The 15,795-nt window shown below is 33.6% G+C and overlaps 1 long non-coding RNA gene and 1 other non-coding gene across 2 annotated transcripts; both read right to left on the bottom strand.

Moving 5' to 3' along the window:
• Positions 1–7,509: 7,509 nt before the first annotated feature.
• On the bottom strand, positions 7,510–8,436 carry LOC149534429 (uncharacterized). The gene is made up of 2 exons (XR_016357360.1): positions 8,235–8,436; positions 7,510–7,735 (listed from the first exon to the last, which is right to left on the bottom strand). It is a non-coding gene; the product is annotated as an uncharacterized LOC149534429 (long non-coding RNA).
• Positions 7,899–8,020, bottom strand: LOC149534430 (small nucleolar RNA SNORD14). The gene has a single exon (XR_016358284.1). It is a non-coding gene; the product is annotated as a small nucleolar RNA SNORD14 (small nucleolar RNA).
• Positions 8,437–15,795: the final 7,359 nt, after the last annotated feature.

Below are 15,795 nucleotides of genomic sequence, written 5' to 3'. Positions count from 1 at the left end.
ATGACTGGAGCAAATAAAAAATAGCTCAAATGAAATAGCTCAAAGACAGTTATAAAAAACAAATGAAATGCTCCTATAAGGCACATCATTCAAAGGTGTGTTATTGTAGTGTTCCATTCGTGATTGTGTTCATACATCTATATTTTGCAATAGTGGATTCAATGTGATATAATTGAATGTGCAATCTGAACCTTTTCCTTGGCATTATCACTCCAAACGCTACTTTGACGCCTCTTGAGAATAAAAGAGCAGAAATCAAATCCAAATCTACCTCACTAGATATTCTGGTGGATTGGAACAAATTTGCTTTTCCAAATGCTATGGTACGTGTTTCTTGTAATTAAGCACACAAATTATAGTTAAAATGTATAAACTCTTTGATATTTTTTTAGCTTACAATTTTACCAAAGAGAAGATTACTAACCATAAGTTCAAAATCTCATTCTCTACCATTTAGCAAGGCAACAAATAAATTTATCAATAAATATTGAAGATAAATTTGACAATTTCTCAAGAAAATATCACCAAAATTTTAAATAACTTAAATTTAATTACAAATACATTTTTTTACAAAATCTGAAAAGATATGCATCTAATGAGTCAATAAATGTGTAAACAGACCAAACAAGCTGATCTCGATTTTTAAATGCCATATGTATCAAAATTGCATCCTCATGTGGAATGTTGCTTGAGCTTTAAAAAAAACTAGAAACAGAAAATTGTATTTGTAAATAGATAAGCAAATACAAATGTCAAGTAAGCTATGAAACTAATCTACATCTTCCTCTTCCCCTTCCCACTAAAAAGAAAAAGAATTTAGAAAACTTACTTGTGAATTCAAATTTGCTTCAAATGTCTCTTAGAATTCACTTCAAATCTGAATGTGATTGATCTACAGGACTGCCAAAAACTCTCTTTCAAACCCCTTCTCTACTCCAAATACTCAAAATCACAAAATTATCATGAGAAGTTCGCAATTTATCGTGAACCAAATTATCTATCTGCCACTTCTCATAGAGATTGTAATCTATGCATACAACCATCTTACTCCAATTCATAAATTGCAGTCTCCATTTTGCTTTCTACTATTTAAACTTACTCTAAGAATTAGTAATCTTGTCCAAATTTGTGAACTGAAAATTGGGGGCTCATTCTCTTGCCTTGAACCTTTACTACCCTTTCTTCCATGGTATACCGAACCACGTCCAACATCTTGGTGGTACAACATGAATTGCTATTACTTGCACCAGTTCATTTAATGTAACCTTGAGCCTTTTTTTCTATCTTTCTTATTTATTAAAATCTATAGACAAAGATCAAAGTAAATTCGTGCAATAATAAACCAACTTGAGTCTCCAAGTATCGAGGCTTGAATTCTCACTTTCATCAATCCGTAAACTGTGTTTCATTCACCCTTTCCACCTTGATAATGTAAGTGGCTCTCCAGGCAGGCGAAGAGCAGAGACAACTAGGATGTCCTGTACAATGTCATGAAGATCTACAGTGCCGATGCTCTAGGGTTGGGAAGTCATAGAAAAGACATATTAAGAGGGTATTGCTGCAAGATAGACTTTAGGTATTTCGTTCACTTTGCATAGTTGTCTTTGCTATGTCAACTGTCTATTTGATTTCTAGTAATTTGACAATCCACGAGTTATGCAAACTTGGTAAATTATTTGTTACTTCTGGACAGTGTGAATGTACAGTGTGTTCCGCATTCACATTGCCCTGCCACTGTTGTGAAGAATCAAAAAAGTATAACACTGATTATACTGTAATGGTTCATCATGATAGAGCAGCTTGATTTTTCAGTTGTTCATCAATATTCTGAAAATCGTCCTGTACCAAGAGAACTTCTGGTATTTCATTTTACAGTAAGAAAATACATTATTCATTTCAAGTACATTAAAACAATCAGAGAAACAGTGGAAGGAAAACCTTATAAAACGTGTAGTCTGAGATCAGTCGGTTACATAAATCAACTCAATCCTTCTGTTTGGCAAGTTTATAACACTTGTGGCGTGACCTTACCAGGTATCTGGCATGTTAAAACATGGAACAAATCTCCTATTTTGGGCGGGCAGAAGGCGCGGACTCCCTTCTGCACCACAGCCCACGGTACATAAATTTGTCAAAACACATGCCCCACTACAAAGTGCCTTTAAACTATATGCCATTGCACGAAGTTTTCTAATTAATAGCCAATCAATCGAACAACTCAAATTTGGCTGACACGTTGACTTCCTGTTCTTGCGTCGCAAACAATATATATGAGACGTCATGTTAATAAATTGAAGTTAGATCAAAAGGTGGAATTTGCCATTAGATCGAAAAGATAGAACTGTAACGCATTTGCCGCTGGATACAATCTACTCGTATACGCTCTATTTATTTTTTGCAGTTGTCTTTTTATCTAGAGCCATTTCTTCATTGCCAAACGAAGTTTCATATTGAGGTAACAGAGATAACGACAAATAGCACCTTTTCACGGCCAAATATTGTTGCCTTAATGCAATTTTCACAGTAACTTCAATACAACTCTCGTCAAATAACTCTCATCATTTCTGATCCACAATTAGTTAACAATATAAATATGAAGTACCATGCTTCTGTTGGAAACTGATGCATCTGATCCAATCAGATGTGCTTCTGCTTATGCGGTTTGTATATTGCTTTACTAATAATCATATTGAATGCTTAGCAGCAGATGAAGCAACTATGTTGTATGTTGGGTATCAAGCTGGAAGCCCAGAGGCTTCATCTTGAAGAAGATTCGCAGATCATGGTTGATGGGATTGTTAAAGGCGAAATAGACACATGGTATAATAAATCCATAAGACAGATTCGAATTTTGTTGGATGAAGTGAAAGATTTTCAGGTTACCCTTGTGCCTAGGGAGGCTAATGCCTTAAAATGTTAGCAGCGGGCTTCATTAAAATGTCAATTATGAGCTTTTTGAAGATTTTAGGACAATTGAACCCACAGAAGATTCGCTCCAGTGAAAAGAAAGTGACAAGGTGTGGTCACATGCTATTGGTGAAAATGTGGTAAATTTGAACGGTGTTGTGAAGGTGTATTGAGCATTGGTAGCGCAAAATGGAAGCCAATTTCTCATTGCACACTTCTGGCCAGATTTCAGTCTTCAAAGGGACAATCGCACTTTCAAACGGCTTCACAATGTGTTCAAAGTTGATGGGAAGGACTTCTAGAAGTCTGTTTGATTTTCGGGGAAGAGTAGTTGGACCAGGATGGACGACCTCATTTGAATTTGGATATTTCATTGGCACTGGCTTTGATGGTTGGTGCTGGGATGGAGGAGATCTTGCGAGTGGATAAGGCCTGTTTAGAGCCCAAGTTGGCAGGAAGGTCTGAAGGACATTGTGAATAGAACGAAGTTGAAGTGAGGCAGCACATGGACCAAGGCCTGTGGCGGTTGATTGGTGAAGGGGATGACAAACTTGAGCCTCTGTTGGTCTGGTCTGCGAATTTTGCAAAGGTGCATTTGCCAAAAGCACAAGAGGGATGGTGTGACAGCTTGCAAAGGTTCTGCATTCCCGAGAGCATGTACAAGTGGCTGGTGTCAAGTAAGCAGTTCCAGTTGGCAAGGACGGGCGTCTGCTGGTCCATCGACAGTTACCTGTGTCTCAGCATAGAGTAGGTGGTGGATCTTCGACTAGTACGAATGGTGATGTTGGGTCGAGGAGTAAGCTTGGGTGGCAGGGATGGGTGGAGGGGACTGTATCCCCAACTTCACCCACAAACAGGCCGCAGGATGGGGGGTAGTCTTTCATGGGCTTAGTCTTGCTTGGGAGCTGTCAAACAGTTTTTGGGGGATTACTATGATGTATGTTACATGGTGGCTAGTGCTGGCTAGGCGATTGTTAGGTTGGGGATCTTTTTCGGTCACATGGTGACTATATTATAGAAGTAATCTCTATTTTCATCAATACAAAGCTAGATTTCTATTTACCAATCAAAAAACAATATATATCTTTGTGCATTTTATGTTACATTAGCAGTATTGATGCTGTTTAAAGCAGTTCTCCCTAAAATAATAATGTGCAACTAAATAAAATTGGAATTCTTTCCACCATAAGCAAAATGTAAAACAGATAAACTATAAGCAATAGAGAACCTGCAGTAGCAGAAGTGAACAGTACCTTGCAGGCAGAACTGGAACTAGAGGGGGATCAGATGGGTGACATATAAGCACCACGACTTCTTAAGATGCCATGTCACTAGTTGAACATTTCAAAGCTGAGCTTTAAATTAAATAAAACCCTAGGCAACAGTGAAAAAGCTTTAAACCCTGCTATTAATAAGTTTCCTCTGCTTATAAAATTAGCACAACGGAGTCAAATTACATTCAGCAACCATTTCAAAAACTTAAAACCTTTAAGGAGCCAACATATATTTTAAAAATTTCTTAACATTTTAATCGTATATAACCTATTATTTAAATCTACTCTCTCACAACAGTTTCTAATCATCAGGTTTGCAGTTCTGCCTTTCTACTTTTCATCATATAGGTAGTTTAAACCTGCCTACTTCTAAAAACTTCCACATAACCAGGATCTGGTATGATTGTGTGTAAAGCATTCCATAATAAAATGACACTCTTAAGCACCTCCATGATGCAGAATAAACATGTCTTATTTAAACCTGCTTTACAACAGTAGATTTCAAACATCAGGTTTGCAGTTCTATCTAATAACTTTTGATCATATAAATAGTTTAAACTGCCTGATCCTAAAATATCCACAAAGCCAGATCTGATGTCATCGCATGTCAGGCATTCTATAATAAAATTACACTCATATCTCAACAATCTCCATGTTGCAGATTAGACATTTCATGTTTCCCACTCTTTCTTTTGGTGTCAATCATCTATTCCCACTCTTCTTTTGGTGTCAGTCATCTACACGTTTTGCACCTCAAATTGTGAGAGTTAAAGTTGATTTTTTTCCCTTGAACTAGTGCATGGTGCTCTCTCCTATATAGTCTTCCTCAATATCTAACCTAGCCCAGGAGTGATTTCCAATATATCTTGTTTAGGTAACTCAACTGCTGGATCATGGAGTCTTATATGTTGAGATATGCTCTCTTCTATATTGTCTTCCTCAATATCTAACCTAGTCCTATTTTGTTTAGGTAACTCAGCTGCTGGATCATGAAGTCTTATATGTCATTATAATAAAGTTAAACTAGTGTTAATAACAAAACATTATATATCATCTCAAAATGATGGTAATCTACTCACCCCATTATTGATAGATCTAAACCACAACAAATTCACCTGGACTTCATGTTATGTTTACAATTATGAACATGTCTCATATGCCCTCTTCATATATGGCATCAACAATTTGTAGCTTCTTGGCATTCATTAGAACAAATCATATTCACTCCAAATCCACTTAGAAGGAAGCAAAACAAGTTACTTGAAGCAATCAGATCTGAACCTGTCAATTTCTTTTGGATAAACCTTTCCAAGACTGAATAATCTCACCAAGAGTAAACCCAATAACCGGATAATTATATCTTGTAAGTTGAGATATATACTTTTACAAAGTAAGATAAAGTTTTACTAGTGTTAATATCAAAAGCCAATACCATAGTTTCAGAACTCTCCACAAGTCATGCAGAGTCACCAGCTTGGGCAGACCTGACTGCCCCAGGTCATGGAACATGTCAAGTCTGGGAACTGTCAAAAACATTATATATCATTTCACTTTGACAAGGTAATTCACTCACCCCATTGTTGATAGATCTAAGCCACAAAAAATTCGCCTCTGGAACTTGTATTATGCTTATAATTTTGGACAATCTCTCACATGTCCTCTTCAAATATGACATTAGCAATTTGTACCAACTAAACATTCATTGGTTCAAATTGCATTAACTTCAAATCCACTACGAAGGAAGCAAAAACGAGTGCCTTCTAGCATTCAGATCTGAACCTAACAAACAAAAACGTATAAACATTTGCAACAATGAATAGTTTCACCAAGAGTGTAAAGAAATTGAGAATGAAGATGTACAAATTCAGTGAGAAGCAACAAGCGTCCACCAAATTCATGTTAAAAACTAACTCAACGTTATCAAGAAACAAATCGTGCTTCTCATTTTAAAAGCAAGCTGCTCCTCATGAGATCCCACCATAAATTATAAAATAAAATAACACATCAATTGGACAATTTTGCATTTTTGGATAGAGTTCCTTTTGTATAACATAGTGCATAATACTGTTTAAACATAAAACAGCAAATATACCAACGCTAAATGTTATGAGGTTATACAGATCATATAACATTTTTTTTACAATTGCCAAAATAACATTCCTTACCAATTATCTAGACATGTTTGTTATATTCTCCCAATTAGACTAGCTAATACATCACAACTGAACATTAAGTTGACCCAAGTCTGGCAATATTTATCTTCTAGAATCATTCCATTGGCAACTTGCACTATAAAACTTTGCGGCTAAATGGTCTTTACTGGATGCTCTCCCTTGCTTCCCGTATTGTTTAGGTTACAGCACGCTATATGAATTGTCTTTTTATTTGTTGCTCTCACTATCTTACTATCTTTATCAGGTTAAGGAACATTGCAATTAAATGGTCTTCATTGGTTGCTCTGGCCATCAACAAACCACAAATTGGGCAAAAAGACTTTTCTCGTAGACCAGTAGAGAATCTATTATTTCAAGAATTGACAGTTCTGCCATAGTGCTCATATCTACATTATGAAAAAAGGGAGGTGCTTCTTTACCTATTTGTATAATATTTTTAATCATCACAATGAAACAGGGGAGATGCCATTCTTTATAAATTTACACCTGAAATAATACTTAGAACTCAGATACTCGAGAATCACTAAAATAATTACTTTCAACGAACCTTCAACCATTCTTTAAGACAGGTTTTCCATATATGCTGTGTACATATTATAAAGAAAACCTCTGAAGCTCATTTATATCATAAAAATTGAAGAGAACGTTATTAAACAAAATGCTTCATTAAAACATCAATAAGATTCAATTCTAAAGCCATCATCTAAGTCCAAAAGCCTTCTCCAATACAATGTTTTCTCTTAGTTCACAACGATGCTGAGAAACGCTTTATTTAGTCACAAAAGCCATCTTCAATATCTATAAAACCTATTTCACTCATTCTGCTAACAACTGTTGTACATCCTCTTCTTTGATAAAACATGCTTTCTATTTATTGACAATATTACTAAACAAAGAAACTCTCAAAAAGTAATATTGTCAACAAATAGAAACATGCACTATCAGAGAGGAAAATTTTCGGATCTGTTCTTATAGAGGGGCCCAAAAATCAAAACCTTCATCCAGCAAATGATTACACATTACCATTCAAGATTTTTCCCACTTGAAAGGTACTCCCTCGATGTGAATTTGACAAGAGAAAATAACCCTGAGATTAGAAACCATCTCGAACCTACATGTACAGTACTCAGCCAGGCACACAGGAGACAACACTCGCAACAAAACAAAATAATGAATAAAGATAATCTGTTGAGAAGCTCCAAAAAAGCAATCACTAGAAACATAAAATACTTGCAGATAAGGACTGTGATGGTGAGTATAGTTTTATATCCGCCCATCCCTCATATAGAAGTTATTTATTTAAGATCTCAGCAAGCTAGAGGTATTAATCCACACAGACAATGTCTCGGACAGTACGAATAATTTGCTCATCATCGACCACTGGACGTTCCTCTCATTAAAATAACATGGAATCATGCAAAATTAAAAAAATAAAACAAAAAAGTATCCATCAACAGCTGTAAATAAGAACCGTAACAGAAAGCGACGGAAAAAAATTGAAATGGTTTTGAGAATGAAAGATATTGACAACTGTTGGGTATGAGGTCTCAGACATCCAAGGAAGATTTGAACAGCACAAGCTCTCAAGCCCGTCAAAGGCGAAAGCTCTTAGGCGGCCACTGCGAATGTTTTGAGAAACAAGCCTTTCCTTTCTCATCATTGACCTCATTTTTACCCTAATATATTGTCAACAATATCTAGATCTACATTTGTAAATATCGAACAGCCAGAAGCTTAGCATGAAACTTAAAATTTACAGATCACCATTGCAATCCTAAACCGACTAATCAATGTATCAAGGAAATATAAATGAACAGAAACCACAAGTAAACTATGCAAGAGACACCAACAATCGAGTCGTAGATCAATCTGTGAATACCTTGCGCTCAAGAAATAGCTCCATTCGTTGAATCGTTCAAGGAAGCACAAATATATAGTTTGCCAACATATACAGCTCGCTGCTTCTTGTTATGAATAAACCCTAAACGCTCGCCTTCAAAATCCTCCGAACCCTAGCCTTTCTGAGGCTGGGGTCCAATGGGCAGGGGCTTCCTTACAAATAGAGACGTGATTTCTGAGATTTTTTTAGCAAGTTTTAAACGGTAGCATCTCATCATTCTCACAGTTTTTGCTCCTCAATTTAAGTAATGTGTAATTGATTAAATTTTTTTTTTAATAAAATTTAAATTTTGTTTTTAAAATTTTGGTGTTAGCGAGGAAGTGGCTAAAATTTCTTCTAAGTTGGCCTTATTTTTGTGGAGCGAATGATAACATTTTAACGAGGGCTAAAGGTTTATTTAGAATCTTTTCGTATAAAATAGGAGTCCCGACTTTTTAACCCTCTTATAAATAAGAGGTGAAATGGGGTGGGACTGGAATTAGCCCCACAGGAAGGATTTTGTCATTTATCAAAAAGCTTTCAACTTCCAACCAAAATGAATTAATCTCTTTATTTTTAAAATTTATGAGACAAGTAGATTCATTTATTTTAGGAGTTGATTTTTTAAAGAAGATTCAATTAAACAATTCATAGGACCACTTCCCTCTAAATATTCCTAAAAATTTTCAGCAACACCTGCTCTATTATTTTTAAGGAAGTGGGTGCCCATGGGACCCCAACCCCTGCTCAAATTCAGCGGCCTAAAAAGGAGGGGCTCCTATTTTGGAGGAAAAGATTTCAAATTATCCTCCAACCCTCCAAAAAAATTCTCATGAGCCCTCTTCCACCTAAAAAATAGAGTAGTAGCCCTTCCCATGGGGGCATCGGTTGTGTATTTGCACCATCGAAAGTCGTGTCATAATAGGACATTGGCAGGAATGTTGTCAAATCCATGTAGCAAGGTGACCGTAATATCAATGCTTTGAATAAAGTTTATTGTGGAACTAAATGAAGCATTTTATCACATAAGTTTTTTTTTTTCAATTCTTTTATTTAGAAAAAGAATGTTATGTTTGTCTTATGCGGATTAAAATAAATATCACAATATAAAGTATAAAAATTTCATTGTATTTTAAATTGTCACTGTATTTTAAAAATTACATTGTATTGTAAATTGTAGATTCATAACTAAATCTTACATTATTATATTTAACAAGTAGTATGTTTCTTATGTCTTTCATGTAATTTTATTTGACTTAGGGTAAATTAGTTTTACCATATGGAAATAAGTTAAGTTAGAATTCCAATGATCAAGTGTATATAAATTTGAATTCAGAAGTGGTATTATTTAAAGTGAAATTTGTTAAGTTAGAATTCAAGTATTCAAGTGTTAAGTTAGAACTCAAGAATACAAATTTCACTTTAAATAATACCACTTCTAAATTCAAATTGACATAAAGTTGAGTACTTGAATTCTAACTTAACTTATTTCTATATCATAAAACTAATTTACTATAAGTCAACTAAAATTACATGAAAGACATAAGAAACATACTACTTGTTAATATAATAATATAAGATTTATTTATGAATTTAAATTAACAAACATCTTATAATTATTGATCATACTAATCTTATTGTTAAATTGTTAATGCCTCGACTATAAATTCTATCAAATAATCCACTTATCAATCAACTACCACAATTTACGCCTATATTGTATTTAGGCCTATATTATTCTAATCTAATAGTAATTAATTAAATAACTTAAATTTATCTATTTACCTTACATTTAATAATAAAATAATAATTTTTAATAAAGGACCATTCCTTAATAAAGTAAAAGAATATACTTAATTAAAGTTATAAGTAATGAATTTTCCTTTGTAATAATAATATGATCCTAAGTAAAAAATTAAAAAGCCCTAAAATCTAAAATTGGTGAGGGGAAGACTATTTTATGTCCACTATTTTTTTTATTAATATAAGGTTATTTTTAAAGAGATTTATATTTGACATAATTTTTTAGTAATATCATTAAAATCAATGTCAATTAATATTTATATTTAAAAGGGGTGTGATGGTTAGGAAAAAGTCTAGATATGAGGGGTGTAAGTGAGATAATTGTATTTGAAATTAGAAGTTAGGTATTATTTAAAGTGAAAGTTGTTATTTAATGTAGAGTTAAACTTTTCTTAATGTAAAATATTTTCAATTCTTTGTTACTTATATAATATTACACTATATAGAAATTGATAAAAAGATATTTTAATACATGATGGTAAAGTGTAAATGATATTACTATTTTTATATTATTTTATAATTTATTTTTTTGGCAAAAATGGACGAGGCCATTATATTTTATTCTAAACTGCTTCAAAAGGCTCTAGGAGGAAAGAAGCAGCAAGAAAACCTCTCTTCACAATCGAAATAGAATATATATTCAATGAGAAATAACCAGAATCTGTCCAAAAAACAAAACAGAAGTAAATTCAAAACCAAAATACTACATGAGAAATCGATAAACCCCTAGACCTCGTAAGACATAACCCACCCCTAAAATCTTAGGATTTCCTCTTGAAGCTCCATCAAAGTTGAGTTTAACAAAATCTTTATCAAGTGGATCCCACTTAATGTCCTTCCTTCTCTCCTTATTTTGTTTGCCTATTAACACTTCTTTGAAGGGGATAGAAATGAGAGGCCACCTATTCAAAATCCAGGAATCATGAGAGGAGAAAAGTGAAGATAGTGACTTAGATCTGGATGTATATGCATTGATCATCTCAAACATTGATTTTTCCACAAACTCACAAACTTGAGCTACTGAACAACTCTCTTGTCTAAAAATTCTCTTATTTCCTTTCCACCAGATACTCCAAGTGACAGCTATTGGAATCACCCGCCAAATTTCAGAAAAAAAAAGGAGTCTTTAAAAAGAAGCGGTCATTGTTCAAGAAGACCCTGAAGGTTAGCCAGCAAGGAGCCATTCCAGCCCAACTTACCAAGTGTCCAATACCAAACATCCTAAGCAAAGTAACATGAAACTAGCAGATGATTGGAATCTTCAAGATGCTTTCCACACATAACACATTGGAATCTGTTTGCAAGGCCTAATTTGAAAAGGCAATCACTAGAAAGATTTCTTTTAAGGATTGCCAACCATAAAAAAAGAGCCTACTTTTGGCAAGACAACAGGGTGCCAACAAAATCTAAAGATGTGTCTACTAGGATGAAGATTATGGTTGGTCAAAGAAAGATAACCAAGCTTGACTGGATACCTGCCATCTAGAGCTAATGTCCAAACTAACTTGTCCTCATTTTGGTTAATGTACAAGAGCCTTTGTTCAAAAATATTAACCAAGAAGTTCTTTTGTAACTGTATAAGTTGGAGCTGAGAGAGATCTTTCCAAACTGCCAAAAACCCATCATCTTTTGTTCTAGTTAGAATGAAGTAATCATTTACTGCCAACCCCCATTGATGTTGGAGAAGAGTCTTAATTATCAGATCAAAGTTTGGCATGGAGGAAATGGGGGGCAAGCCATTCCATGAGTCATCCCAAAAAAGAGCATCATCCCTCGAATTTACCACCTAGGATAAATGGGGAAGGATAACTTGTCTGCATTTGATAACAAAATTCCACATGGTCTAACCTGAGGGAGGGTCTTTGATTGTGAAAATCTTGGTTGGATCATTGAAACCCAAATACTTCATCCTAATGATCTTGACCTATAAAGAATTTGGATTCTCATATATTTTATAAGATAATTTGGCTCCTAAACTGATGTTACTCTCAAAAAGGCTATGAAGACTAGCACCCCCACAATCTTTGGGTAAACAGATCTTATCCCAAGCTACTAAAGGAACCTTAGCTAAATTAAACTTATTGCCCTTCCAAATAAAATCTTTAATGTATTTTCTGATTTTTTCCATGACTGTCCTGGGAGCCAAGAGCACTAACATAATGTAGTTGGGAATGGAAGAAAGCACAAACTTGACTAGAAGGATTTTTCCCACAAGGGAGACCCATCTTGCCTTCCAAGAAGAAATCATGTCCCTTTTAGATTGAACTATGTTGTCCCAAAATGAAGCTTTACAAGAACCTTGAAAAAGGAGGATGCTAAGATATTTGCAAGGAGTTAGAGCAAGCTCAAAGCCAAGTAACTTTTGAATAGCTAATTGAATTGATCTTGAGAGATTCAAAAAGAATATCTTTGATTTTGACTTGTTTAATTGTTGGCCTAAGAAAGAGCAGTAAATCTCCAAGGTTTCCTTGATGACTTGAGCTTCCTAGAGGGAACCCTTACCATACAACAAAGAATCATCTACAAATAATGTGTGAGTAACCAATAGCTGGGAGTGATGAAGAGAAATACCTTCCCAAGCACCCTGAGCATTCTTAGCAATGATAAGTCTACTCAAGCCTTCTACCATAATAATGAAGGGCAAGGGGGATAATGAATCCTCCTACCTAACTCCTTGTGAAGAGGGGAAGAATTTGCATTTAACCATTCACCAATACTAAGAATCTTGCCCCTTTGACACATGCCATAATCCACTTAATCCATTTAAATGCAAACCCCATTTTTTGCATAATTTTTTAAAGAAAGGCCAACACACTTTATCAAATGCCTTCATCATGTCCAATTTAAGAATCATAGCCTAGAGACCTTGAGATTTAATGGAGTGAAGAACCTCATGAGTGATCAGAGCTCCTTCAACTGTGTCTTTTCCTGGAACAAAGCCTCCTTGTTGATCAGAGATGATTTTTGGAATAATTTTCCCCAACCTAAGTGAAATAGATTTAGTAATGATTTTGTATATTGTATTACATAATGAGATTGGCATATAATCTGCAAAGGAGGAGGGATTCAAACATTTAGCTATTAATGTGATAAAAGTATTATTAAATGGTTAGAACATACATGAGTTCCTCCTAGACTCCTCAATTGCTACCAGAATATCTTCTCCCATGAAATCCCAACATTTTTGAAAAAATAAAGGAGTAAGACCATCTGGGCCTGGGGATTTATATATAAAATATAAGTTAATATTGATTATTACTATTTTTAAGAAAGATTATGATTTAGATTTTTGAAAATGTATTTTAATAATTATAAAAATATATAAAATCTGAGAATTTATCTTTCTACTTTATAAAAATATAATAATAACAAGTAAAACAATTATGAATAAATGCTAATAATTTTTATTTTTTACCAAATTTATTAATATTAGTTGTATAATTATTAAGATACAAATGTAAAATTCAATAATAAAATCTATTATAAATTATTTTATGAAAATACTACAATAATTTTTTAAATAAATTTAAATAATTTTCAATTAAAACATTACAATATTACACATTAGAAAAAATTGAGATTATTTTTTAAATTATTTTAAATTTAGTTTCCCAATGAAAACTACAATTTTTAATAATAATATAAAATTATCATAAATATTACAAAATATGACAACTAATTAAGCTAAACAAAACTAACACTTCTACATTAATAATAATAGTTACAATTGAGGCAAGAGCCTACAACACAATGGTAAACTGTGAGCCTCTTATCAAAGAGGTCTTGGGTTCGAATCTACCTGTGCTTAATAAAATAATAATTAATAACAATACATAATAATTAGTCTTCGCTTCAACCTCTTACCAATAAAAAAAATAACAATTACAATTTAAAACACAATGTAAGTTTTGAACTTTATATTATGATATTTATTTTAATCCGCATATCATTCTTTTCTAAATAAAAGAATTGAAAAAAAAACTTATGTGGTAAAATGCTTCTCATTTATTTCCATAATAAACTTTATCAAGAAGCATCGGTATTACAGTCACCCTGCTATAGGATTTGACGACAATCCTGCCACCAACATCCCAATCACCAATCACAATTCTTTGAGCAGTGTAGTCAGGCATGGATCGGGCACAGGCAGGACTAGGCACGACTTTCAGCAATGCAAATATGTTGCACTGTAGTTGGTGCCCTCCCATGGGACCCCTACCTAAAGAAATAGAAAACTAGCAATCAAACCTTTTGTAAAATAATTGTCAAATCCATGCAGCAGGGTGACCGTAATATCAATGCTTCTTAATAAAGTTTACTGTGGAAATAAATGAGAAGCATTTTATCGCATAAGTTTTTTTCAATTATTTTATTTAGAAAAGAATGATGTGCAAATTAAAACAAATATCACAATATGAAGTTTAAAATTTACATTGTATTTTAAATTGCAATTGTTATTATTAATGTAGAAGTGTTAGTTTTGTTTAGCTTAATTAGTTGTCATATTTTGTAATATATATATAAAAAAGTCAAGCATAGTGTTGAGTCAGATTATGAAAATAGGCACCTCCAAAAATATATCTAGGATATTCTACTTTTTTAATATATAATTAGCTAAGAGGCTTAAACTTTTGCATAGGCACCTCCATATCTAGGATATTCTACTTTTTAATGTATAATTATCTAATCGGCTATTTGTGGGAACTTTGCTCCCAAAACTAAAACTTTTGCCAAGAAATATTGTACTGATTGGTTTTTTTCTTTTTGATAGAAATTTTTAAAAATCAATTAGAACATTTCTAAAAATGAAACTAGGTCATGCAAATCTTCCTTTACAATTAATTAGCATTAGTTGATCAAATGATTTTCAGATTAACTTTTTTAACACTCTCCATAATATTTAAAAATGGAAGTTACATTTAAAAAAAAATTGATTTGTTATATTTATTGTATTCTTATTTGTTGTATTTTTTAATTAGTTATGATGATTGTTATTTAAAGAATTTTTCATGAGGTAATCCTGATATTATCCTTCCTTTGCAAGAATTTGATGTTGCTTGTGATTGGTTAGAACAACATATCTTGATAGGGTATTTTGTGGGTAGGACTCCTCCTGAAGCTATGCTCCAAGAATGGGTTAACAAGAGCTAGACTCGTCATGGAGTCCACCTTGATGTTGTGTAAAACCTTACCAAAGGTTTTTTTTTTTAAATTTCATTTTGCCATCCTATCTCAAGAAGACGAGATGTTTAACAATGGCCCTTGGTTTGTGGGTTCATCCCTTTTTTCTTTTCAATGATGGTCAAGAGACTTCACCATCTCTGATGACAAAAAGCTTAGAGTTCCTATGTGGGTTGAGTTCCCAGATTTACCCTTACTGTGTTGGCCTTTTATCGAGTCTTTTGCCAATACTCTTGGCAAAGTTATTACTAAGGAACATGAAAAGTTTTTCAAAGCTCATCCTCAAAAATGCATGTGCGTTGAGGTTGATCTCTTTAAGGATCTCAAAGATTCTGTGGAAATACATATTGGTTCTTAAATCTTCTCTCAGAAGGTGCTCTATTTGAACCTGTCCATCACTTGTTATAGGTGCCAGTCAGTGGAACACAAGATTAGGGATTGCCCTTTGGCTATGCCTAGGGTTAAACCCCTGCCTAAGGAGGCCCTGTTAAAGCTATAGAAGGGAAACAAAAAGATGAATGAACTATAGTTCGGTGCAAGGGAAAAAATCCCTTGGCTCCAAAGCAGTCATATGTGG

This window comes from Cupressus sempervirens, chromosome 10 (assembly GCF_028749045.1).
Source record: "Cupressus sempervirens isolate cs-2001-9-10 chromosome 10, ASM2874904v1, whole genome shotgun sequence".
In the NCBI taxonomy this organism is placed as follows: Eukaryota; Viridiplantae; Streptophyta; class Pinopsida; order Cupressales; family Cupressaceae; genus Cupressus; species Cupressus sempervirens.
The sequence above is the reverse complement of the archived record's forward strand: the minus strand, read 5'-3'. Positions and strand labels throughout refer to the sequence as shown.